Source organism: Coturnix japonica, chromosome 12 (genome assembly GCF_001577835.2).
Source record: "Coturnix japonica isolate 7356 chromosome 12, Coturnix japonica 2.1, whole genome shotgun sequence".
Classification (NCBI taxonomy): Eukaryota; Metazoa; Chordata; class Aves; order Galliformes; family Phasianidae; genus Coturnix; species Coturnix japonica.
This window is the reverse complement of record NC_029527.1, coordinates 2,334,584-2,361,702: the sequence shown is the minus strand read 5'-3', so window position 1 is coordinate 2,361,702 and position 27,119 is coordinate 2,334,584. Positions and strand designations below refer to the sequence as shown.

Sequence of the window (27,119 nt, the reverse complement as noted above, 5' to 3'; positions counted from 1 at the left end):
CAATTAATTAATATTTAATATTCAAAAAGCAAGGCCAGCTAATTCTCTCACTGAGATTAAAAGAATGCTTATTATCAATGGCAGTTAAAGGTACATTTGTGATCCTGCAACTCAAATACAGTATTTTAAGCCCATAGGCAGGGACAAATGCACTAAAGCTGTTCACAGAACGATGACTTCTCTTTTCATAATTGCTTCCCACTAATTTTGTAACTGACATACCAGTAATTACTATTTCTAAATGCCTTCCCTTCTTTCTTCATTTTTAATTATAATCTGTCAGCACCTAAAAATGTACAAACCATGCAGAAGACAAATACACATTTCCTACAAAGGCTATAGAGTTTTCAAAGGAAGGAATACAAGAGTAAGTTCTGCCATTAGGCAGAAGACATCAGCTCACCTTTGCAGAGCTTTGCATGGGAGTCCCAACTAGGGATAAAAATAAACACAATTTTCTGATGGGATAGATCTGAGAAGTCATAAGGCAAAAAAGAATTACACAAACCAAAAGAGGGAAGAACTCTGCCTCACTGTGACCCTAGTTGTTCTTTTAAGAATCATTTATCCCTTAAAGACAATGACGAAAAAAACTTGCTCGTCACCTCCACCAATATAAGCACAACATCTTCCATCTTCTTCTGAAAGCTTTTTACTTCCTTCCATAGGAAACTTCTCAATTACTCTAAAACTCACTTCCCATCTCCAGAAAACAGTTTTAAAAGCCAGAAAACTATCATAGTGCTCTGCCTGTTAAATAAGGTTGCCTTCCAGTTCTCAGCTATTAAGAATTCATTTCTCTTCACGTGTGAGAGGGAATTACCTAATCCATCACAGATCATCCATACCCTCAGAATAGCACCTACAATTAGGGCAGGCATCTATAATATTTTACCAGAAATTTAACCCTCATCCTTCTGAACCCTGAAGTCTTAATCAATCCAGCCATAAAGCCTCTAAACCTACAGGAGAGAAAAAAAAAATCTTCCTATTGAAGTAAGTCTAATACATAACAGACATCACAGAACTGCTGCAATGATGTTTACCATCAGCCTCCATCAGATGGAGTGCATAATCCAATGTACCTGTATTTTATAGGAAGTATAATTATGTTTTACTTATAAAATAAACAGCTCTTCAAACATCATGTTTTACACATATAAAGCAGATTCCAGCCCAGTTAGGACTATACCATCCAATGATTACTTAAACCAGCCAGTTTCCTGCCATGGGTCTCACAAGTTAAGAGGAAAGTTATCTAAAAACTTTGAGAAGAACTCAAGAATCCCTTGAAACCAGAAAGAGTCATTTAATGCAGGGCTTCAGTGAAGGGCTTTAGCAGCTAACATAGTTCTGAATAGCAGAAAGCTCAATGGCATGCAGCACATACCTCCATTTTTCCAACCTCTCAAATGTACCAACAGGATAGGCTCTAGAGAAAAAGCTTTCAGTAGTTTATATAATTTTTACTGCAAGGTTTCAATGATGACATAGATGGAAGTCCAAGGGTTTGTTCCCCAGTATGGCAAAGCAAACATGCCGAAACCTCATTCAGTTCTCACTTAACATGGCATAAACACAGCTTCATTAACATTCAACAAACTTGAGAAGGAATGAAGATCCAAGTACTCAATTTCCATAATAAATACTGATAAGTTTAATGTACTCAAGAGCATGTACCTAAGAGACAAACATTCAAATTTCATTTAAATTGTTGTCTTAGTATCATTTCAACACAGGTTAAATTGGGAATGGGGAGAAGGGGGCTGGTGTCATTCATCTCTATAACCACTTCCAGCCCTGTGCCTGAGTAGAGCTTGCTGGGTAGGTCTGACCTCTCTTTTTGCATAACTAATATTTCATATATGCTTTATTTAGTTTAAGAACATGCATTTAAATTAGACCTCTGTAAACCCTTAGTTTCTCAGTTTTCTAGGTCAGAAACATCCTACACTATGGATTCAGGAAATGAAAGCAGACGGTTGTCAAAGTAAAGGAGAGCAATCAGCACTCCTGGATTCTGCTCACCAAAGTTTACGCATCATTGCTTTAGCTTTAAGCCTCAATTTAACTTAAATATAAAATTGGTGGTTGTTTCCCAAGCAGAAGCACTGGGAAGCATTTCAGCTAATGCTTGTAATTTAAAGTTTGAGAACTTCAGAAGACCTACTAAAAAAAGGATCTCTATTTTTCAGCAGTCATTTCTGTAAGTATGGTAGGGAAAAAAAATATTACAGACACAGAGTGAAATTTTACAAAGACAGAACTGTAAAGCATTCCTGCTACAGTAACAACAATGCTGATGTTTCTGGCATAGCTACGCTGCTAAAGAACACTGTTTAGTTCAAAGCACAACATTATAGCATGGTTTCTCAAGTAACACGTTATTGGCACTTCTTGACATGGCTTGACATGATACAGCTCCAGAAGGATTGCACATTGATTCAGCTGCTGTGCTGACAAATTCCATGTTACCGCAATGCAACACTCAAAGAATTTTCTTTCCTTCACACTTTTCCTAGTGATAAAGGCCAAAACAAAATTTCTGAAGATTACCCTTCTATTACTCCAGTACAATTGCTCCCAAACTTTATGGTATTATTATTGCCAAAACCTTTTCTCTTCCAAATTTGACAGAAGTTTTCTTTCTGTGGGCAACAAACAGCTAAGTACAGTAACTGTCATACAGCTGTACTGTCCCAGTGAAGTTTGATCAGCTACATTCAAGCCAAAATAATCTGACAGCAAGAGAAAACATACTTCACTTGTTGGCTGAAGATACGCTATGCTGAACATTACAAAAGCCTTACAACATTTTCTACATAGTTAGGAGTAACCTCCATAGAAGAATAACATCTCATCCATAAGTAAGATGCTGGAACCAATTTCACATTTGTCAGAGTGCCTCCCACTCAGAAACCAAGTGCTGTTTCTCAGTATTTTACTCAAAAATCATGGAAAATGCAAGGGGAAAAAAAAAAAAAACCAGCACCTTGGTTTACTCAGAAACCAAAGAAAAAAAATATATATACATAGCCTCAAAATGTCTAAATTCTTGTTGATTATAAATGTCACAAAAATTCTCTGGATGCCACTTGCTAGGAAAATAAAATGGAAATGCTAAGGCACTCTTAATACAGAGCAACCAGACAAACACTTGAGGTAAAATATTAAGTATAGTTCTAGGCTAAATAAAAATGGAAGCGATTCGAGAATGTAATGTGCTGAAATAACAGCAGTGACCTGGCACACTGCAATATTATGGGAGGGTTGGGTTTTGTGGGTTTCACTCTATGGTTCAGATTTGCTTACATATAAATCAGGCTTTCCTGCCAGATTCCAGTCCGAGATCAATATCTCACTCAAAAGGGAACGATTTGCATTCAAACTACTTCTATTCTAATGGCAGTAGGGACAAGATTAGTAAAATTAAATATTTTTACTTCCACTTTTTTCCATTAACTATTTTCTGTATATGATTAAAGCTTCAAGGGATAAGCAGCCAAGATTGCTCTACTGCCTATTTGCTAGGGAGCAGGCTGACTAGTGCAAGAAAAAGCCAAGCAAACCTCCAATATTGCTGAAATAACAACCATTTAATTATTTTTTTCCATCAGACTTTCATTTGCTATCAGTGCAGAATTTATCTGACTTAAAACTAAAGAGGAAGACACGTTGCTAACAATACTTTATCCTATTAGTCAGACTAATCATTTTCCTAATTTAAATCTACCTGACAGTACACAGCAACTGGGCAGACTTATAGATAATGCCTCAAAAAGCAGCCACATGTCATGACAGTGGTAAAAGCTTTCCCTGTCTAGGTAGCTAGCTGAAACAAACCCTACATAAGTTATACACCAGGATATCTGACAGAACAAATGAACAAAATTAACAGACTGAGCTCAGTTGCCAGAGAAAAGTAAAGTTTTGGCTTTATTTTGGCTCCAATTTTGACTTTTCAGACCCCTCCATAGCTGTACAACGATTTAAATAACAGACTTTTCAAAAATAGAACCACACCACTGTCAAAGTACAGCGATAACCATCTCAGCCACTCACAGACACCAAGCAAATAGGATGTCTGAAAAGGGCTCAGTTTGCTTTTTGCCATAGCAATTTAACTTACTGAAAAGCAGTTATGAGATAGGTCCTCCTCACATCCCTAACTCCTCTATTTAAATGAGGAAAGTGAAAGAGTGACACTGCAGTTTGTTTTCTGCTTTTGCTGTGTGGTTGTTACTGTTCTTTCCTGTTCATTCCCCCCTTTCCCCAAATGTTTTGAAAATAGCAGAAGCAAGAACTGGGGGCAGGTGCTGCAGCCAACAGAGATGGGAAGCACAAGATGGACATGGAAGCTATGGCAAAGCCTGGAAAGCCTCAGCAGAGCAAGTCCTCTGCTTTACTAATCTTACATGAGAACCTCTCAGCACACACAAGTGTTTAGTAATGCATGGAGAAAGTTGTACGTGACAACAATGTACTGCGCAAACAAATTTTAACTTTTCAGTTTCATCTTTAAGTGTTTTACAGAAGTCTGCTTCAAAATAGAGTGGTGTACCCACCCCCTGTATTAATAATAAATCCCTGCTTGGACTTTGACTTCTGTCAGAGCTTTTTTTGCTATAAAATGAGCTGGTTTCTTTGAGGGCTTTGTTCTGTTTTTGTGTTTGTTGCTGTTCTTGCTGTTTGTTAGTTTGTTTTACTTTTAAGTTAATATGAAATGCAAAGAGTAAAGCAGAAAAGGTAAGTAATTCTAAAGGAAAAGGTCCCCTGAGATTTCATTATGTCATGGTTGTGTAATTTTTGCTATTGGTATTCCACATCATAACATCATGTGGGACTTGAGGGTGACGTCACAAGTCAGAAATAGCCCAAAGTACTATTAAACTATAGAGAGTTTTCTGGGGAAAAAAGAAAAAAAGAAAAAAAGTTGTTTTACTAAATGATCACAACAGTTCCACCAATTTAAAGTTTAAGATTATGGAATGAAATTCAAAGGAAAAAGCTTTTAACATTCCCACTTATTATCTAGCTTTTTTCTGTTATTATATGGCATTTGGAAACCACTAATGTGTGAAACTACAATCTAACTCCAGAGCATAGATATACTATGCTGTAAGAGAAAAAGTGGTTTTAAAGAGATCGTGTATGGAAGATACCTAAACAAACTACCCATTATGAGCATTTTGACATCCTCAGATCTATCTTTTAAGGTTTTTGCTGGGATAAGACTTCTACACAACATATGTAACATTTATTGCATAGATCTGTATCGGTTCGTTTACAGGTTAAAATGTAAACTGATGTGGAATCACCAGATGAACAAATATATCCACGGTTCTTTTTTCTTTCAAAATACATATCTCCACAAATATTGAAATGTTTCTAAAACCATCTGAGAGAAAAAGACAAGGTAATCTGCTAAATTAAAGCAAAATACTTAGTAAAATGCCGAGGGAAAACAGTCACAAACAGAATTATGCTTTCCAAAATGTATAAAATGGAGGAAAGTAACAGACTGGCAATGTTACATAGAGTAAAAGCAGAATAAAACAAGGTAGTGAAAGGCTAAATATTAAATTAGCTTGAGCTCTACTTGCCTCAGAACACTTTGTCATTTCTACTGACATCAATAGCTATGATCAAAATAAAGTCTCACCACCTGAAATCCCACAGGGAGGCACATGTTTCGTTTCTGCATCTCTGTGTACTTCTGCATACAAAAGTCAATGAAATAAGAACACATAATATGTTTCATGTACGGGAAGCTACATACTAGGTAAGATGAAGTATTTCCTTCAGGTAAGAAATGATCTTGGTGCCTGAAGTGCTGAAATGCTCAGAAACTTTACAGTGTTCTTACAACCACCAAATTTTTCCTAAAAGGTAATATTTTTTTCAGCTGCTTGCATTAGTCAAAGCAGGTCACTTTCACCCTTGTTTGTCTTTTATTAGAAATGAAATCCAAATAAAAATCATTAAATAAGCACTTTCCAGCTGGGAATATTCCAGTTCCAGTGGCAACATAAAATATTAGATGCAATGAAGCTTACTTTGCTACAGTGAGCCTGATGAAACGACATTGAATTAGAAGGTGTGGAGTATCCTTTGCTGGTAAAGTACTTGGATAGTTTGCTTATAACAGAACAGAAGCACCAGAAGCTATAGCAGTTTGTTACTCTGGGATAAAATAGCATCTCTGATCACATACCAATGGTTTTACCTCCTCTAAACCAAGTTTAAGGTAAAATTTCATTTGCTAGACATGTAACTAAAATATTTCAGATTACACTTAAGCTACAGCTCTACAACCTGCTCAAAGTAAGAACTACATGAATCTTTTAGAATCTTTCACAGGAAGGTCCACAGGATATGTCTTTCTCCACATTATTATCATATGTGGTGTCAGAATGGTTCTACATAGTTACTTTTCCCTCTGCATATTAGAAATGGGAATAACCTATACAAGAACGAGGCCAGTAAAATCACTCGTTTAGGATAACAGGCACTACATTCATTTTTACATACTGAAAACGAGTATGCAAAACCTTATGGTAATGCCATTGTGAGTCACTGCCAAGAATGGAGCTGTCACCCACTCACTAACATTAACCCATTAGCCCACGCACATCATGTGTGTCTCAGCAGACATGCAGCCTGCCTGCACAGGTAGTGTCATCACTCCACCCAACCTCCCATCCAAAACATAGCTGCACATGTGGATGAAAAAAAGGCTATTGAAATTTATTTATTTATTATCTTAAAACTCAGCTGCTTCAGCTCTTGAGAGTTGTGTATGTAGAACCTGTGAGTACCCTGCCTCATTTATGACACAATCTGAGGAAGTAAGAACAGAATTTTATTTAACAAGATAGCTCAAAAATAAATAAATAAATAAATAAAACATTACAAATTACTCCCACAGAAGAAAACTTTGAGAAATGACAACTGCACCATGATCTCAAAGGGTTAGCAACGCTTCTCTGTGCTGCTGGACACACCTGCCTTTCTGCAAGCGTGGAGCCTGCCAGTACAAACACAGCCGCCAAGAGCCCAGACTTTGTGAGGTCTTTCTGGGAGCTCTGGCCCTGTTCTGAATTCTAAAAACGAAGGTCTGCAGGCCTCCTGGGACTGCCGATCATAGCTACCCTGGTTGAAGCTCCGTCTAAAACTGCCAAGCCGAAGCTGAGCTAGCAGGAAACAAGCTGTTTCCAATGGTCTGCTTCATTAGCATTTCAAAAGGCTACATTTACACAAACACTTCGGGTTACAATGAATTTCAGCTTTTCAGCCAAAAACGATTTTGTCACAAGTCTCCACCAAACATGAAAAGAATGGATTTATTATGCAATTCTGGCTGGCTTCTTTCTCTGCAGCTATTGTAGAACTCCTACACGACCCAGAGCCAACGAAATTTTTCACTCAGGCTCACTGCAGAGCATGAGATGTACATGCTGTATCCAATCTCAATGTGCCAGATAGGCTGAAACTGCAAGTCAGTGGGTGCTGGAGCCTGGTACACAGATTGTAAAAAGGACTGACGGCATTGCAAGTTAATGCTCTTGACAAGGTGACACCATTCAGTATTCAAGTCAAAATATTAGAACCTTTTTTTCTACATGCCAACGATTAAGAGATTAAAAGAAATGTACAATCACTGACCTACTGATATCTCAGGACAGAAATGCTCCAGTTCTTTTCCTGTGATGCTACACAACAGCCACTCAGGAAAGCTATGCCAAAATACATGAGTTCATACCAAAATGCATCACCCACCACCCCAGATTCTTATGGAGAATGTTGCTGCAAAGAAATAAAATCATTACCTTCATTAATACTTTTTAGGACATGTTTGCCTATGTATCACTCTTTAACCTGCATATCACTTACTGTCAGGCTGATGACCACCTGCTATTGCAATAGCTCAGAAACTGATTTGCTTCCTAAAGCCTGACCATTTGTTAAGCTTTGAGTAGCATCATGCATTTTATGAAGACCAGACTTCATGGAATGACCGCTAAACAGAATAAAATGTATTCTCACTGCTGCTCCTTGGCCTACTCTAGCATCACTAAAGACAGGGAAAAGACAAGAGTGAATAATTCTCTGAAGAAAAGTATACTACAATTTAACCCAAACTAGTTGCTCAGATTTTTAGCAGCTACTCCAACAGCCAGGAGGGGATTTGAAACAGAAAACAAACTGTTACAACACACAGCCAGTTTTGTTGGAATGAGAGTTTGAAAGATTAGACCTGGTTCTGGCTAGAACGCAGTTTGCATCAGCGTGATTGCTAACTTCAATTGGAAAATAGCGCTGATATACAAAACAGTGATACATCCCAAAACAAAGATGGTCATACTGCCTATAGGGACTAAACATGTTTCCCACTTCAAGTAAATATAAGATCAAAGAAAATAGTAAAACTGCACTTCCTCTCAGAAAAAAAAAATATATATATATATTTTAATAGAGATCTATCTATCTATCTATACATATATCTATATATAGACATTCAAGTGATATATAAAGAACTTGAGATACAGAGTGGTCACAGTCACTTGAATGTCATTGACATGCCAAGACATTCAAGTAACTGCTGCAAACACCAAAGATGTGACAGTTTAATTTCACATTGCAGGATACAGGGTGAGGAACTATTTGTGCTATAACAAACCCAACCTTTATTCAGATTCTGCCGTGTATGAAAGAACTCATTTCCCTGCAACTGAGCTGCCTGCCTTCTTCCTCTCCAGCCCGTGCTTTCTCCAAAGCAAACAGTGCCCAGCACTGGCATAATAAGGAAGCAAAGAAGGGTGGTGGGACTCAAACAATTATAAAGATTTTCCATGAAAGAAGTTATAATAGAACTACTTTTACTTCCAGTCATTTAATAAAACATCAGAAGTTGTTCCCAACTCATCTAAGAGGTTGGTTTTTGTCAGATATTCTTCCTACTCTCACCCCATCCAGCTCTAACATGAAGATTCACACAAAATGATTGTTTTAAATGTATCCCTTTCACCAACTCCGAATTTTGAGCAATATTTTGTTTGTTTCAGTTTGACAGGGAAGAAAATGGCTTCTAGCTTAAGCAATTCAATTAGAAATAGAACAGTTGCTTTTGTGGCCATATAGTGTATAGTACGTATTGCTGCATACATTCTCAACACCGTAGTAGCCCTGGCCTACAATCATCAGGGCATAATGAAATGACAATCTATTCTTTCTCAGAAGATCTACCATAGATCACAAGCAATTTCTCAAGTTACTGCATGACTCATTCTTCTCTCTATAGACAGGAGTGACTCCCATACTTCTCCGAGCTATTGAGACAACATGTCATAATATTGTTGTAGTCCCATCATAAAAACTAGTATAAGTACTATAAAGTGATAACATCCAACCACACTCTAATATCTCCCAAAAGCATTTCTCACTTGTTATAGAATTCCTTAAGGACTGAAATTAGTAGCAGTTTTCTTCAGAGCCCTATTGCACAAAGTTGTATCTAAATCACTAAAACACCTAGTCCACCTTCCTGAACTGTTATATCTCCAGTTAAAATCTCCACATCCTCATATGGGAGGCCTAACTTGAATGAAATCCATCTTGTAGTAAGTCAGAGTCCAATCACATAACTATCAATTCAAAAATCAATAATTAGACCTTCATAAAAGGCATTTTGCCTTGTCCACTTTACAAAAACCATTACTATCGTTTCCATGTCTCCTGCCAGCAGGACTGCCTGAAGTTATTGCCCTTGTTCTGGATATTACAGCAAGTTCATCCTTCAGATGCAAAATAACAGTAAAACTTACAGTGTAAGCTTTGTAATTTATCTTTGAAGCTGACCTTATGAAAGCGTTTGGTCTTAAAGCGGTCCTTTACCTAAATGAAGCAGTCAGTGGAACAAGTTAGAACAAGTTTCTCTACACCATCTTTATGTATTGTTGGCCCCAAATACTTCTACAATCTAGTGGCACTGAAAATACCTGTGTCACTTCAGATATTTTGCATGTTTCAGATGGATTCTGAAGATACTTCAGAAACAGTGTCTGAATGTTACATAATGGTCCTTTTCTTGCACTTCTTAAGCTTGTATCTACAAAAGATTACGAAAAAAAGCTCATCTCATGTTGTCTTTTTAATGCCCTCGGCTTTACAAACTTTAAATGCTGAGAATTACAGTGTTGGAAAAAGCTTTCTGAATGTGTAGCTCACCCATGCTCTGGAATGCACTGGATTAAAGCAAGCAGCAATAAATCATGCTTGCAAGTATGTTCCCAGGGGATCCCACTGTGAACAAACTTGACTCAATCATCAGTGATTCTGGTATAAAATAAGGTACTCCAAAGACAGATGAAAGGCTTTAAAAACTGCTTGGATTTGTCACCTCAAAATCTCAACTCAGTATTCATTAACAGCCTTCAGGAGAAAATGTTTATAAATTCTTTTAACACCCTCATGTCAAAAAGCCCTGCATCCTCTACCTAAAGGTACATCCGCCAATAACACTAGTTTCATGAAGAATAGTACTAATAGTACTTTCCTGAGTATCTTTGAAAACCTTTAGAATGAGCAGCAACCCTTATTTTACTGATGGGATACCTGAAACACAGCCTTAGTTTGAACATGTTGTGGTCACTGACTACATAAGCGGATTGTAAACCATTAGAAATGACATCGGTAAATTTCACAAGGCAAGATTTGCAGGGATATGTTCTTTAACCAAAGAACTTACACACTTACAAATACAGAAATACATCAGGACAACTATTTTTGTCTCTTCAGGTATGAATGTAATACAGAATGGTAACCATAAGTAACCAACTCTTTTCTACCTAAATCAGAGGGAAGTTCATTATACAACCTAAATTAACATTTAACTTCCCCAGTAGAACAGGAAAAGAGTTTCTGGGAAACAAGTGTTCTTGAGTTCAAAATGACTGCTCTGCAAATTGCAGCTGGAACACATGCAGCTCAGCAGACCCATCACAAAGACTCTGAAGAGATAGACGAATATTAATGCCAGACAGTATATTTTTTTCCCCAACGTTATCAGTATAAATCAAAAAAAATATTGCACATAATAATCAGCAGTTTTTACAAAAAAAAACAGTATACACTGAGTAATATTCCAGCATGACAACTCAGTGCTAAAATGAGATTGCTAAGATACAAGTATAGGCAGAAAAATACTTTGTTTTTTGCTCAGATGCTTTTTTTCCTTGGAGGAGGGAGAACAGCAGAAATGCAAGGGCCCAAGTAGAAATAAAAATCTTCCCATGCCCTTTCATACAAGGTTGGAAGTATCCCACAATCTTCAAAATAAGTAGAATCTGCTAGCACAGGCTAAATTTAGTTGCATATGTTTTCCACAACATATGCAAGTACAATTCCCCTTCTAATTCCTGAAGGCACACATTTCACTCATTTATCCTACAGTCAATCTATACTCTCCATACAATTCTTGTGGAATATTTTATCATAGAGAGAGAAAACGCTCACCATTGGAAGTTTAAAGCAATTTTATCCAAACACAAAAATGAACATTCCTTTCTACTACCATTTTCCACATAGCTTTCCTACTACATTGAAAACCAGCAACTATCAGACAAAAATGTGCCTGTTCTCTTAGTTATGGCTGAAAAGAAACAAGTGCAAACAAAAACAATTCCCTGGAGAATTATTTCTGCTGCAGTTCTACTTATCTGGGATAACAAATTATCTATTCTACCACGGAATGGAATTAGTATTTGCTCCTAATATTTGCTTTCTTCTATTATTCCCCTCCATCCTTTCCATCTACACCTTCTCAGGATGCTGGTTTCTTTTAAATATAAAACATAAACCTATATAGAAATATTTTAACCACATTAATTAACATTAGTTATTACTCAAAATGAGGACTAACTTCCTGTCTTTAACAGAGGAAAGGGCATACAAAGAAAACAGACACATGATTAACCAAACTCATCCCATCTTATCCAATCCAAGGAGAAGTTTCACCTTCCATAGAAACATGTCATTTCTCAGTAGAGCTACAACTGTCTCACTAGTTCAGCGCCACAACCTATTGCACCCCAGAGGTAATGCAAACAACTTAATGCTTCTTGAATGGACAATGAGGGTTGCAACATTCTAGGATGCGAAGTCATAATGCTGAGTAATAAATCAATTTAAAACAAATTTAATATCTTGCATTTGTAATTATTTTAAAGGGAAAAGTAGCACATTTTATTTCCAGACTTCTAACTCTCAAAACTGAATCATGTTAAAAAAAAAAAAAAAAAAAACAGCTGAAATGGAGTCCTTCGCATTTCAAGTATTTTTCTTCTCACTCTTGAAATTTCTTCAAGATTTAAGGTCAAGCAAACAATCTGAGAAACCATTGTCTGCCAGGATTTGTGACAAGAATCTTCTGTGATCCACTTCAGGTATAACAACAGTGTCAAGAGCAAAAGGCCTGCAGGCAGTTCTCACGTTGCTCTGTCAGTTCTTTAAAGTTGTCAAGAATGCAAAGACAGTGACAGAACTGTAATGAATCTCAGGTGAAGTACCTGTCAGTGTTAAGGGTACACTTATAAAAAGTTACAGTTCTTTTCAGGTCCATAAAAAGACTTCTCAATGAGTATTTGCTATTTATTAACACCCTACAAATCATTGCTTTTGTCAGATGTTCCAAAGAGAAATCCTTAACAATAACTCAATACCAGAGACATATTAACTACCTGCTTTTTTTCCTTCACTGCTTCTCCTTCATAAGCTCCTTAGTTTACATCAATACATGAACAAGATACCTGAAACAGATTCTCAGTATTATCCTAGAGCATAACACACAAATGCAGTAAGTCAACTCACCATCACACAATAGAAGCGTAAAAGTAATAAACACAACTTGAAACAGTTTACTTTGTGTCATTACGTCCTCTAATTCTGCGTTTGACGTTATTAGTATATTGAGGCAAACAGTGATTTAAGCAGCTGCTTAAACACAGATCATACAAATACATACAAGCATCTGATAACGGAAAGAATGGTATATTTATTTAGATTAAACATTCCTGAAGAACTTTCTGAATAAGCAGCTAAAAACAAAAACAACAAAAAAACAAACACCCCTGCTCTAGTAGGTTGCATGAGGGGAGCACTGAATGAAGTCTGGTGAGTACAACAAACATTTCAAGTTGTAAGCTCTTAATAAACCTGATCTAACAAGAAGAGACTTACATAAAGAATCATCCTTCTACTTGCTTTTCTCTAAGTGTTTAAATACTTTTCATGACTCAGATTAATTTTCATAACAAAACGCATTACTATTTCCTTTGATGCTGCATAATGTTTCTCAGTTCTGTAAAGTGGTACATTATAAATCTTTCCCTTCCCCCCTACCCCCAATACCATAAATTGTTTTAAAGTTTAGAAGTTACATGAAGCTGTAAAATTGTTAGCTGACAGAAGGGATCTGAATGTTACTTAATGCTTAAACCCTCTACCTTTAGAGGAATATAGCAGACTTAAGAAGAATGCCTGATGATGTGCCTGTTACAATCTTTCACACAGCCTTCACAGACCACCTACACCAGCATTTCAACTCCTGAAGTGTTCTTCAGCTTTTCTCCTCAACACTACCCCATTTAAATCCTTGGAAACTAATTCAGAGATGATTTCTTGTGCTATGCTTGCTAGGTCACAAGGAACTGATCAACATCATCTTTTCACAGCCCATGTGTTTAGAAAATTAAGCAGCCAGATGATAGTTTTCATTTCCAATTCCTTCCCTCCCCCCCTCCCCGCCCCCAATCACCTTAGAGCTTACAGCCAGCACATCTTATAAGAGGTAACTCCGAACACTGAAGGTTAAAAATAAGAATACTCTTCTGCTTGCATCCCTCTACAGTTCTACACACCATCCTCACCTAAGTTCGCTCTCTGCCTACTAATCAATTACTTCTTACCTTTATTTGTTTATTGTTACTAGTAATTATTATATTTTCTTTTTTACCTATTCATCAATACTCTTAATTGATACCATCTACTTGTAAACAATAATTTCAGATCTGGTGCTGTCCTCAATTATCACTAGCCAACAGCAACAGAGAATCTACCCTGACTTCATCACAAGCAGAGAAAATAAGGGCTCAAGTACTCAAATTAATAAAGTTAGTGCTGTCAGCACAGGAAGGTTTGTAATTCCTTTAGATTGATGGGCCAGAACTATTCACCTGCTTATATCACTACTGTCTATCAAGAAAATAATTTTTGGTAGATAGGTTGATTAACTCTCAGATTAGATGCCTTCAATATGAGAAAGGAAGACTTCACTGTCATTCTCAGGCACAACTGCTGCCAAGTATGAATCTCAAGTTTAAAAAATGAGAGTTCAAACCACTATTTTTAAGTTATCAGTTAACCTTAATGCAAATATTTCTATCAAAGGTGGTGCGATGTCATTTACTCAATTCATATTAAATACAAACTCACTAAATTCATATTAACTATCTCAGACACTTAAAAATCAATTTAGGTCAAAAAGGTTGGAACTCAGTTCCAGAGTTTAAGTGAATATTCCATGCTTTAGGTTCTTTGTAACAAAGTTAAGAATATGAGAAGATCCCCTCAAGTTTTAAGATTCCTTAAGAGACAGCATTTGCTGTTTATATCAACTGCTGGACTCCACCTTTAAAAGCTTCCAATATTCACTAAGGTATTTTTGCCTGGTTCCCTGGATATGAAAATTAGCTCAACATCAGCTATTTACAGCTTACATATAGTCAGCGTGACATGCCACAAATGCAGTGCTTATCATCTGCAATTTAAAAAAATCATAACAAAATACACCTTGAGTGCTTTGTTTGAAAATTAAATCTGCTAGAATGATTTAATGACTATCATGTACCCACTGCATATTAGAAAGCGATAGCCATCTTTAGCAGACTTTCCAAGAGGATGAACTGCAAATTGAGAACTGCAGCACGGGCAATTAATAAAAGAAGGAAGGAAAAGACAATTAAAATAAGCAAAAAAATGAAAATCAAAATTTAAACACTGCAACTCACCAGCCTTCTCAGAAGGCAAGTAAACACGTCTATGTTTCATGATTCTCCTGGTAAAATACTGCTGGCCTTTCACCTTGAAATATTCAAATACTACCATTCATATTCCAAAAATTTTCATCAAAACTGCTGTCTGCATCTCTAAGCATACACTAGATGTTAACTGAACTTATGAAGGGAAATGAGCTCCAATAAAAGCAAGAGGGTAAAGGTGAATCTGACAAGACTGTCAAGAAAGACAAGAAACTTTTCCCCTTTATAAACTCCCTAGAAAAACACCACAAACATGTTTCTTCACATAGGTTTGGAGTCAGCAGGATTAGTTAGATGTAGTAGAGGGATACACTGACTGCTAAATTAGACGTGACTGGGAAAGGATTGTGTGATGCTTCATGCAAACAAGACACAACTCTTTCAAGCATACAAGAACAGTGCTGCATTCAACTTCATTGAAGCCATACAAAGTAGTAAGGAATAAGAATGCACAGTGATTTAATCACCTTAATTTTATGCTAACTCTGGAAATTAATGTTGTGATATTAATGATACATTTGAAATATTACAATATGTAGCTTCTTCTACCAGGTGAGCCTTTCCTGCCTGACCTTTAGGTCTGTCAAGAAAGAAAAAGATCTTGGAATTTAAGTTAGCAGAATAATATTGAGTGGCTAATATATTAGCCCAGATAGCAATAATAATAAAAATAACAGAGGCTTATGATCTCACACGAAGCATGAAATATGTATAGACACCCCACACCAGTGCATAAGTACACTCTCAATCTGTTACTATATGGAAACTATGCATCTACTGTCAATCTGCAGATGAAGTTTTGCAGATGTACAGAACAGCTTATCAGAAATCAGATTTCATCTCCCTGCTGTTTCAAACCAATAATACCTCTATGACAAGTTGCACGTGACTACAACAAATACATATCAGAGGGACATAGAAAAATATGACGCATCAATTTCTGACTGCTTTATTATTAACAAATGAAGCTTACTTAGAAAAGATTTTGCATTCCGAGTCCTTCCTTAAAGTATTTCAATGTAATATTATCCACACACATCAGTCACACTGGATACTTGAAGCACACTGTCAACAAGAATATCACACGTATTGTTATACAGAAATCACATATTTCTTTTCAGTTTATTTAACTAGAAAAAAAAGTACATGCTTGCAAACATGTCTGCTCAGTCCAGAGAACAATAAAGACAACCATATATCAAACAGTTTTTCTGAAGTGCCTGGTAAGCTCTAAGGAAACTATTTGAAAACTTAAGTACAGCACAAACACATGTGACTGAAAAAGCAGAGATTACTACACAGTTAAACTTCCTTCTGGCATATGGCAGCGGTACACATGGGCAAACAAATGCAATCTGTTTAAACCAATTGCACTCAAAAGCTTTCCCATTTGCTTGATGATAATAAGCAGTCATTGTTTCACATTCTAAGCAACCTGGAACCTGCTTTCATCAGTGCAGCACTCCTCTCCAACACAACAGTATATTTGCCGTCATCACACACCAGAAGGAACTAGAAGGCAGATCAAGCACAACGAGCTGAAATCTTGTGGTTAACAGCTTAGAGCTCGAGAGGATCTTGCCACAGACTCACTATTCACATTCATATATTTTCAGGGAATCTATTGCTGGTATTAAACAGAATTCAGAAGTGACAGAAGATTGAGGTTACTTACTGGATTTTACCAATTACAATCCATTCTTTTGCTGAGACAGCCCCAGAAGTTCTCTGTGCCCTGGCAACATATGTCCTGACAATTAGCCCGGGAGCCCTCATCAGTTTAAACATCCACTCCATTAGGGAACATTACACACTGTGCTCCCCCATAGCTACCACTACATTCACTCATTCAGCCTATGGCTCACTGCTGTCGTCTTAACACAACCTACTCTACCTTCGAGTTTGTGGCTAGAGGCAAAAGATAGCGTGTAAATGCACAAATGGACTAGATTCTTCTGCCACATTTTGATTTCCTTGCTATTCAAGTGACTGAATATCTATGCAGTGTCCTACAACTCTTTTTTCTATGCTGTTTGCACATCTTTATATTGGTACCCAACAACGTTGTCTCCTTTCAGTACAAGCAAGATTTCTCACAAAGTTTTTACTATATATTTCAGAGAAGGTTTGACAGCAACCTGTTAATTCTGTTGTCCTCTGGTTAGAGAGGGTCAAGTCTACTTGTTTATCTCTACAGAAAGCCAGCTGGTAAACTCTCTTCCAACATGCATATCAGACCCCCCCAACCCCCCCAGTCTTCATCGGGCTTTTTGTGTTTAAGTACCACCACTCCTACAAAGTGAAATCCTTCCAAATTCAATAGCTTTCCACCAGGCTGATTTCCATCTGACTACAGTCACAATTCCTTACTCTTACTGGAATCTGCTATTTAATTCTTTGCCTTCACTAAGCTCCCCAGAGTTTCAATTTTTTTTTTTTTTTTTGACATCCTCTCTCTTTAAAACACCCTCTCTTTAAAATGGAAATAGCTTGCAAATTTCATCTTCTTGCAGAGGCAGGACCATCTCAACATGCCAAAAAAAGTCATTAGAAATACATTATCTTTTCATGTAGGAATGCACCCTTTTACTCCTGTTTTAGGAGCTTTATTAGCTATTCAATATTTAAAAAGAAAAGAATGACATTTTTATGTTAGTGTCCTTACCCTTTCAACAATTATCAGTCACAGTCTCTATTCTCCATTCCCAACATTTCCTGAGCATATTCATTTCCAACTGGTAGCCCCTTCGCAGTCTGAAGCTAGAAGTCATTCTGACCTCTTCTGACCCCCTTACTTGAAAATCTTCAGCTGCCTTGATGCTGAATGGCTCTAAGCAGGTCTGGCTCACTGAGTAACTTCTGTAAAGTTCTTAATAAACAGAAGCTATCCTACTTATCCTCACCAACTCTGAGGATGCTTAAGGCATTCCCCTCCATCAGTTCACTCAGTCACCACAAGGTTTCAGTTCACCTAAAGTCCCTGCCTCTCTCTTTGCAGAGTTAGCATTACTCTTCAGCCCTTCCATCTTCAAGGTCAGTACAGCCTACACAAAGTCGATCTTTAAAACAACTCAGGGAGTGCTGCATACTGGAAGTAGTAGCTGAAATAGTACTAAAAAAAAATAAAAAATCTTGTGCTTTAAGTCCACGGAGAACATATTCTGAAGATCTGAGTATTAGACTATTCTGCTAAAATTATATCAAAGTTCAGACTTACAATTACGATGGGCATAATTACGTGGCTGCAGTCATGCCAGATAACTCCTCTTATCTACTACAAATCCAATACTATCTTCATTTTTTGTTTCAAAGATAAGATGCTGAGGCCTGTCACACCCAGCTCTCAGAGCTCAAACAGGTGTTTCTGTGATAGAAATGGTTCACCAGTTCCCACTCCTCACATACTTCAATAAAAATTGCAATTTACAACAGTTAACTGAAGTCTGAAATCCCTTCATATTCCAGTAGGTCAAATTAAAGTCAGTCATTTATACAAATAATGAAGAAAGCGGAGAGAGTCAGCTGAATTTTAATTAAAATGAATGGCTGTGTAGGCAGGATGAGCTGAGCCGTTCCTCATCACCTGTTTTTCTGAACACAGAAGGCAGCACAGTATGTACCATCCATTAAGATAAAAGAGAAGGAGAAGCAGAAACACATTCAAAATATTTCCTCAAGAGAGACAGAAGCAAGCAAAAACAATCTGTAGTTGTGATCAAACTTAAGATATCCACAGAAGACCACAACACATTCAAGTCCCCACTTCATTCAGAGTATATAATCTCTATGTGTCATAAACCACTCTATGCTAAATATCAGAGAGAAGCCATGTTACTTACATGTGTGCATCTACTTCTACAAAAAGTCACCAGAATAATACAAAGCCATGACACCACATCATACAAAACTCCTGATTCTGAGATTGAAGATCTTAATCACATTTCTCTGTTCTACAAATAAGAGAAGCCTGTAACAGCCAAAATAACTTTTTACTGTATTTTGAATAGCTAAGTATGAAAACTGTTATATAAAGGCAGCTCTCAGAGAAAAGGATGCAATACTGAAGGATATATATATCTATACAAATATGTTTATATGTTGCATACATCTGCAACCTTCCCCTTCTTCACTGCAATGTTATAAGCTGGTTTGAGGTTCCTAACACAGGTAGCAAATACTTCTGTGGCAAAGCTCGCCACCACTCTGATCATGGAAAGTTTGACTGTCTAATGGCCAGTAAGGGGCCAACATTACCATATTATAGCAACTAAAGCCACATATTTCTTAGCAGAAAGGGAAAAATAAAAGAAAACAACTTGAAATTTGCTTCACTAGTGAATATTTCAGCCACTTAGTTACGACAAGTCACATGCAATGCAATTTATATTTTCTTCCATCGAGTGCAAAGGCAAACCAGGAAACCTGAACACATCAAAAAACAGACAGGTCTTCCTGGGGAAAAAAATACCTGAAAACATCTATAAAGCTACAAAGAAAATGGGCCTTGGTTCATCCACATAGAAAGCAATAAAGGCAATCAACCACGTTTTGTTCTCTGTAACACTTCACCTTGATGAATAATTCCAGTTTCAGAAAAATAATTTCTAAAAGATTGCCTGACCTTTCTTAATAAACACTGACATTCTAACGTCAAATGCCCTCAGCACATCCCTATGAGTGAGGTAGCAGACCGTGGTGTATGGTAAAGGAAGTATGAAATTTAATAGCATTCAGTATATTTTGATAAATGTCTCAGAAGGAGCGAACATTAAAGAGGTCAGTCAGAAATAAATGGAACATTAAGTAAATATCCCCTTAAAATAATAAGATGGATGAATTTATTAAAAATAAATTTCAAAAATAGATTGCTTTTCTGACTACTATACTTGCTTCCACTGGCAAAGGAAATGGGAAAAAAATAATGGATTTGGCACCATCTCTCCAGGGATAAAGATAATTGATCTGTGGGGGAAGGCCTTTATCTTGCACAGAGACAGCATGTGTACAGCAGATGGAGGACAAAAATTAAAAATCAGATCATTTTGTTGGCAGATCTCCAGAATTGCTTATCAGCTCCTACCACTCTAACTCAAGTCTAGGTAATTTGGAATGCTGGGGAGGTTGCCAGAGATAATATTCGTTTTTTAATATATAAGCCAGAATGATGAAGGCTGGGAGAGAGCACAGAAGGGGGGAAGAGAGGTCTGAAGTTGTTTTTACAATATGCAACACCTCAGAAGCAAGCAATCCCTTTTCTCCTTCTGAACCAGTTCTTCCTGGCAAATGAATCCCTTTAAATGAAGGACATTTCAGTGTAACTACAGGATATAAAGTACAGTCTTTGGACTGACTACATATGAACTGCAGGTTTATCAAGAAGACAGATTTTGTTGGTGTTTTTGTCTGATTTTTAAAAACCAATTTCTCAGTCCACGATCTATTCTGCAGAAGAGCAGATTCTTGCAACAACAAAAATCTCAATTTTAGTGCATGTAAATTCATTACTGCAAACAGCTTATAGCGTGATTAAATATTCTACAGAAACACCTCTAAGAATGGGTATTTAAAAGACTGAATTCTCTACTTTTACAAATAACTCTTAAGTAGAATAAATAACGTTATCATTTCACTGTGACAAACCAAGTGACTTGATTTCCGCCCCACGTGCTCTGTTGTTTGGTATCTAAGACTGCCCATTTCTCCAGCAGTAAGATATCAAGACAGAAGGCAGCAACATCTAGGAATGCTGAATAAAATCACACTGCATTGTTGAAAGCAGGCTGCTAGCTAAGAGCCTTTAGCATCACACAGCAACTCAGAGGCCTCCCAAGTCCTCTGAGTTCAGTTCCTTTGAAAGGAACTGAAGATTCTCTACTAGATGAAAGTCCTCCTCAAAAGAAAACCTTACCCAGCTTACTGAGGTCAGTATAGAAAACAACCTGAAGAGCAGCAATTAGCTTCATACCTAGAAAGAATAAGCAGCCTAAATTTCTAGAGGAAGTTCATCAGTGTTTCTCCAGTTTCCAACTGACCATTAAGCTTACCCACAAAATAGATGGTAGAAGGAGATATCACCAACAAAATATCCATCACCACTGTCAACCACATGGTGTTGATAGCTCATTATTTCAAATCAGCAGAAACAAAACTCAAAAACCCAGTACTACTGGTTTGTCAGAAATACAGTCAAGACTAATGTGGAAAAGAAAACTGATATGATGTAACCAATGCAAGTAAACAAATGTTTGCTTAGATAAGATAATCTCTTGATTTTATTCAATTTTGAGAATCAGGAATGGGTTAAAGGACCATAAAAACCTTGAAAGGAAAGATAATTGAGAGGGACAGTGTTCCTCAGCGGTTAGCTACCATTACAGACTGAACTGTGAAAGAAACAACAAACAAAATAAGTCATCGGCAATAAAGTACTGCTCATTCTGAGCATCCCAAAGAATCACTCATCTTCACTGACCCCTACTGCATACTCTATAACACATTATGCAACTTTCTGTCTCTGTCTTTTGTTTCTCAGCCTTATTTCACAATCATGTGAAAAACACCCTCATTTTTCCCTTAGTGGGCAGCCTTATTAAACATACTGTTTCCAGTGCCTTTCAGTAGCAGACAAACACTTCACATTTAGTGATGTGATAGTAATGTTTACTCCTATAGTTACTCTTATTCCCGTAAATGTTTCAGCAAGTTAAATCACACCACCTTCTTTTCCTCTTTAGAAGCGATATAGAAAAATATCCTGCCTGAAATATAGTTATAACCCTAGATCTTGACATTAATAAATGAGTTAATTTGGGCCACAGAGATAATTTATTTCTGACCTATATGAGCACGAGTTCTGAAAAGGCATTTCAATCCATCCCATGAGCAGCGTGACTATATCAAGCAATATGCAATAGCACATACAAATTTGATTCCCCACTCCATTCTCTTGATACACAAACACAAGGTTTTCCCTCACCTATGTGGCCATTCCTTCCCCGTCCTACACAGAACAGTCTCACAGTCCGGGCTTCTGTGCATGATTTACACCACTGCAACACAACTGCAGCAGCACAGCTACAACACACTTCAGTTTCACACAGCAAATGCCCCAGAAACTGGCTGAACAAACCAGGTACCTGCACTGCTACACACAGTAACAGGCTCCAAGTTCAACACATTGCACACTAAACCCTAAGGAACTGCCAAGTGCATATCAGTAGTGCAACTAATTTACTAATTAGTTAACCTGTTATTTCAAGAAAAAATTAAAAACTGAACACAGAAGGTAAGTGACATGAACTGCAATCTTAAGATCTGAAAAAAGATATAACGTGGGTGTCATATTTACATATTCATCAACATCATACCTCCTCAGTTGAAAGCAGTATAAATAAAGTCATTGAGAAACACAGCCATATACTACTTAAATTATCTTGATTTAATGGCCATAATAGAAATCATTAAGTTCTTTAAGAAACTTTGAAACATACCCTAGGAACAAAGTTCAGTTCAAGTGATCATTCATCTGTTAATAAGCTGAGTAAATACACCATTCAAACAACCATGTTAAAATCCCAGTTATTACATTCCCTAAGAACCAAAACATCAGATAACCAGAATTTTGTATGGCATTGCACGTTCCCATACCAGTTAGAGCTTCCCAGGTTGTTTCCATGCACACAAAGCAGAACACAAGAGGACACACAACCAAGGAGGCTCAGCAGAGGCAGGCAGTTCATGTCCAATGAACCAAACCACACAACCACAAGCATACTGAAAAGTTACACTAGTTGCAACAGCCACCTCTCACTATTTCACTGTCACTTCTACTGTTTGCCATATAAACAATGCTACACAATTTCTGGTTCTGCTTTGCATGAGGTTCCACCGACCACTAACTAAAGCACTAAGTAACAGTTTTGGGTCAGGGGACAAAGCAAATGTATCATTTTAAACCAAAGTATTATAAAACATAGCAATCTCACTTTTATTTAATGAAAAGTCTGAGTAAATTACTCTTCAAATCAGATACAAAAACACATATCAAGGCTTCAGTGTGTCTCTTCTCTGAAGATGACAGCCCCAGTCTGTGGTGACAAGCAATGGCACACAGTCACCACACTGCAAACCCAGCAGTATTTCAGCTGGCTGAAAGCAGTTCCAGTAGTTCCCCAGTACTTGACTCATTTTTTTGCCCCCTCCTGCCTCTTTCTAAGATAAAGTTTCAAACACAATTTCACTTCATAATGAAGACCTGAATTGCAGACAAAGTGAAAGCAGTAAAGCAGAACAAACAGCTTTGATTATCTTCTTCAAATATTGTTATGTTGGCACGAAAGCGTTTGGCTCACACAATGCTGTTTTTATTATTTCAAACTTGAATGGGTTCAGAGGAGCAGAGGCACAATGAGTACAATTCAGTACATCTTCCATACAAATATATTGTCAGAGCAAACACTGCTTTCTGCATTCAGCAACAGAGGGGTCTAATAGGGACTTCTTACTATAGGTTCTACTGTGGAATATGGATATGCTCAAGTTACCCTATCTACATTATCACAGATCCAGTCTCCAGTCCTCAAATGTAGAAGGAAAAAAACATTTGGGTTCTCACCACTGATCCAAGGAAAAGTAAAGCTGCTTTGAACAGCAAGGAAGTTGATCTTGAAAACTTAGATTTAAGATACTGACAATCTTGTCACTAGACCACGTGCTCATATAATTACAGCATCAAACTTTTGCAGATCTTTTCAGAAACAGACCTAATTTGTTCATGCCGCCTTAAGCACCAAGGACACATTCAAATAACTAAACTAGAATAACTGGCACGCAGTTTTTCACTAACCTGTCACCTGCGTGCTTCTCTTAGAGGCTCCCCAAAGCTAGAATGCTGCTTTCCAGAATAGCAACAGGATCCCTGGCATATCAACTTCCCACAGGTTCATCAAGTGCTTTTACTGTTCAGTTCTAACACAAAGAAATGCAAGATTCACTAGAATACAGGATTCTGGCTAAAGCATGCATTAATGTGAGATGCTCTTCTTCACATCTCCTTTTAGTATTTGTCCATGCACATTTAAGAACAAAGAACTGAGCATTCAAGTAGCAATTACATTCAGGTTCACTTGTCATCTTCAAATCACACTACTAGTAAAACCCTGGAATTATACCGTCAATACAACAAGCTCTCCCCTCAAAGATGGTACATCAATTCTTTTAGATGTCACTAGACTGAGAGTGACCTCCCCACCCTGCTAAAAGAACAGAAATAACCGAGGAGAACATTCTTTAAATTTAATTAGAATATTGATATTCAATTAACACAACTCTGCACCCTCTCAGTCCAGATTCCAGTTAACAGTTTGTTGTAAACATCACGTAATTCAGATCTGATGGAGTATTCTTTACCCCCTCGCCCACACTCATTTCTGAATTGCTACTATGTAAAGAGTGATGATGAAGTCATAAAGTTAAGACATGGGGGCAGAAAGTCAAAAGTATTAAGCTATGAAATACAGTCATGATTACTATAGGTAAAAAGGTAACTTAGTAATTCCCATTTGGGAAGATAACTGAAGGCTCTTCAATAATAAAGAAGGCAAGAATGGACTAGAATGCTTTGAGAAGAAAAAACATGCTGTATCAAACAAGAAAACCAAGAAGATGAAAGCTAATCTTTTTTCAGACACCAAATATTTAGCAAATTAAAGGTTCCAGTAGCTTTAACTTGCTCCTAAACTGAGTTAGAATTGTCAACCATATTGGATACAATTAGAGAACTGAGGTAATCCATTTGAACGCAGGGTGAAACACCACTTGGTGTTGCGTAGATAGATATTTCTCTGACAATTTAAAGCTTTGAGGAGACAACGAAGGAGGAATTTCTCCCACTGGCTTTGTGCAGCCAAAGCAGCATTTCCCTTCACATGCAATTTCCCTTCCAACCACTTGCTTTCAGCCTCAGAATTCTACTGGTGTAAAGGAAACATCAGCTTACATGGATCAGTGCAATAAAGACTGAAAGATCTTGACACTGATGCTGTGGTTGTGTCCAAAACCATAAGGCATCTGTTCCCACCTTTCTCAGTATTAGGGCAATCCTGGCTTTAACCCCTAGCACAGAATCAAAGTAGATCTTGCTGTACTTGGGCATTAACATGACAGCAAAGAGAGGAAGGATAAAGCTGTTTGGCTGGTTCCTGTGTAAACACAGGCTAAAGGAGCACAGGCATTGGTCTGATTGCTCAGGACTGCCCAGTTTCCCATCTCCAGGACTTAAGGCTGTAAATCAAAACTCCCAACTACACAGCTGCTCCCTCACCCTCTTGCAACAAGTTCTTGGTGACGTTGCTATAAAGGAGCCAAAGATCTAATTAAATTAATTGCACACTCCTTCTACACACCAAACCTTCACAAAGACGCATCTGCAGGGGGAACCACCAGCAGCTTCCGAAGTCTTTCCTCCAGCAGAGCAACAAAATGTAAAATAACGCCTCCTTCAAGCAATAGCTGTGATGTACCAACCTTACTGGATACGAAGCTCAGCCTTCATGCACAACCAGCACCAGACATCACCCAGAATGGATGGACATCACCCAGGAGCTGTTCTCACACTTGCGAAGTGGCATCCTGAGAACTGAACGCCCTGACCTTTGCATGCTACCCATGCTCGGCTGCCCAGCTTGGAGGATAAGGAAAAAGAAGTAAATAAGTGTTTTAATTGATAGGTGCATCTGGAATAAGGCTCCAGGTTTGGCAGCAGGAGGCTGTGAGAGAGCAGCTCCGTTGCAATCACAGCAGTTCTAAGAACATTCCAGAACCGCTGCCAGAACAGCCAATCAGAGCAGCTCATGAGCAGAAGAACAGCCAGAAAATGGCATGAAGCATGAGAGCAACGAGGGATGGTGCTGAGCATCCTGCAGGGTGCTAACAGGGAAGGAGCAGCAGAAACACACTGCTGAGCCCGCAGGGACTGAGTGCACCCTGCAGCCACAGCAGGGGGAGAGGAAAGAGAACCAAAAGTTGGGAAATTACATACAGCATGTATCCATCCTTGTATTTTAAATGCAACATGCAACTATTGGCATAAGTCTTCACTAATGACTTTGCAAGGTCTCAACTATTAATTTTACAAGCACTTCCAGAACAAAATGAAAACTGAAGTTTCATGCAGCATCATTTTACCCACAGTTAGAGGGCTAAGATTGAGTCAAGAGCCAGTGAATGAGTGGAAGTGGGGCTGATGGGAACTGGCTGAATTAATCTCTCACTTTAGCTTTAAGGCATCTATGAACACTCCTCAAAGTATTAAAAGCATCAGCATGCAGGAATAATAATCTTGTTTTATTTATAGTTGAGGGTCATGGGAAAACTGTCCTGATACATATATATAAAAATACAACTTCCCAGATTAATTTTGGCAAGAGAATTCGAAGAATGAGCAGCTATGGGAAAGTTTAAGTTCTCATCAAATACACCTGAGTATCCTTGTTCAGAAATGGTTTATGCTTTCTACCACTCATTAAGCAGCAAGTAGTTGTAGCGTAGCTGCCATAAATACTTGTGGTAATCTGGAGTTTACTAGAAGAATGTACATCTGTATTTTAACACAATATGTAGTTCATGATTCATCGCTTATAATTACCACGTTATCAAATAACTAAATAAGAAAAATAATCAATGAAATCACTTATTTTCTTAGATGAAAGAACTAATTCAATCACTAACCTTTTGAGAAAAGGCCACACGGATATGTGCAAACCTGCTGCACAAGCTATTGAAACAGCATCCAAAACTTATTATCCCTTGCAGGGAAAATGTGACAGCAAGAGGATGCCTTCTTTGTGTACTTACAGCACTGTCAATTGCTTGCATTAGAGAAATAATATTGTCACTTCAGCTTCAGTTTAAAATGCTGCCTGTTCTGCCTACTGAATCAGCTGTGTGCAACATCACCAGCAAGCAATAAGGAACTGAGCCTGAACCCCAAGACACTCATTGACCTTGCAGAAATTGTGTCAAATC

At 37.6% G+C, this 27,119-nt stretch overlaps 1 protein-coding gene across 5 annotated transcripts in view; it reads right to left on the bottom strand.

Annotated features, from left to right (window-relative positions):
• ATP2B2 (ATPase plasma membrane Ca2+ transporting 2) overlaps window positions 1-27,119 on the bottom strand; it is a 319,480-nt gene that overhangs the window by 267,413 nt on the left and 24,948 nt on the right. The window lies entirely within an intron of this gene.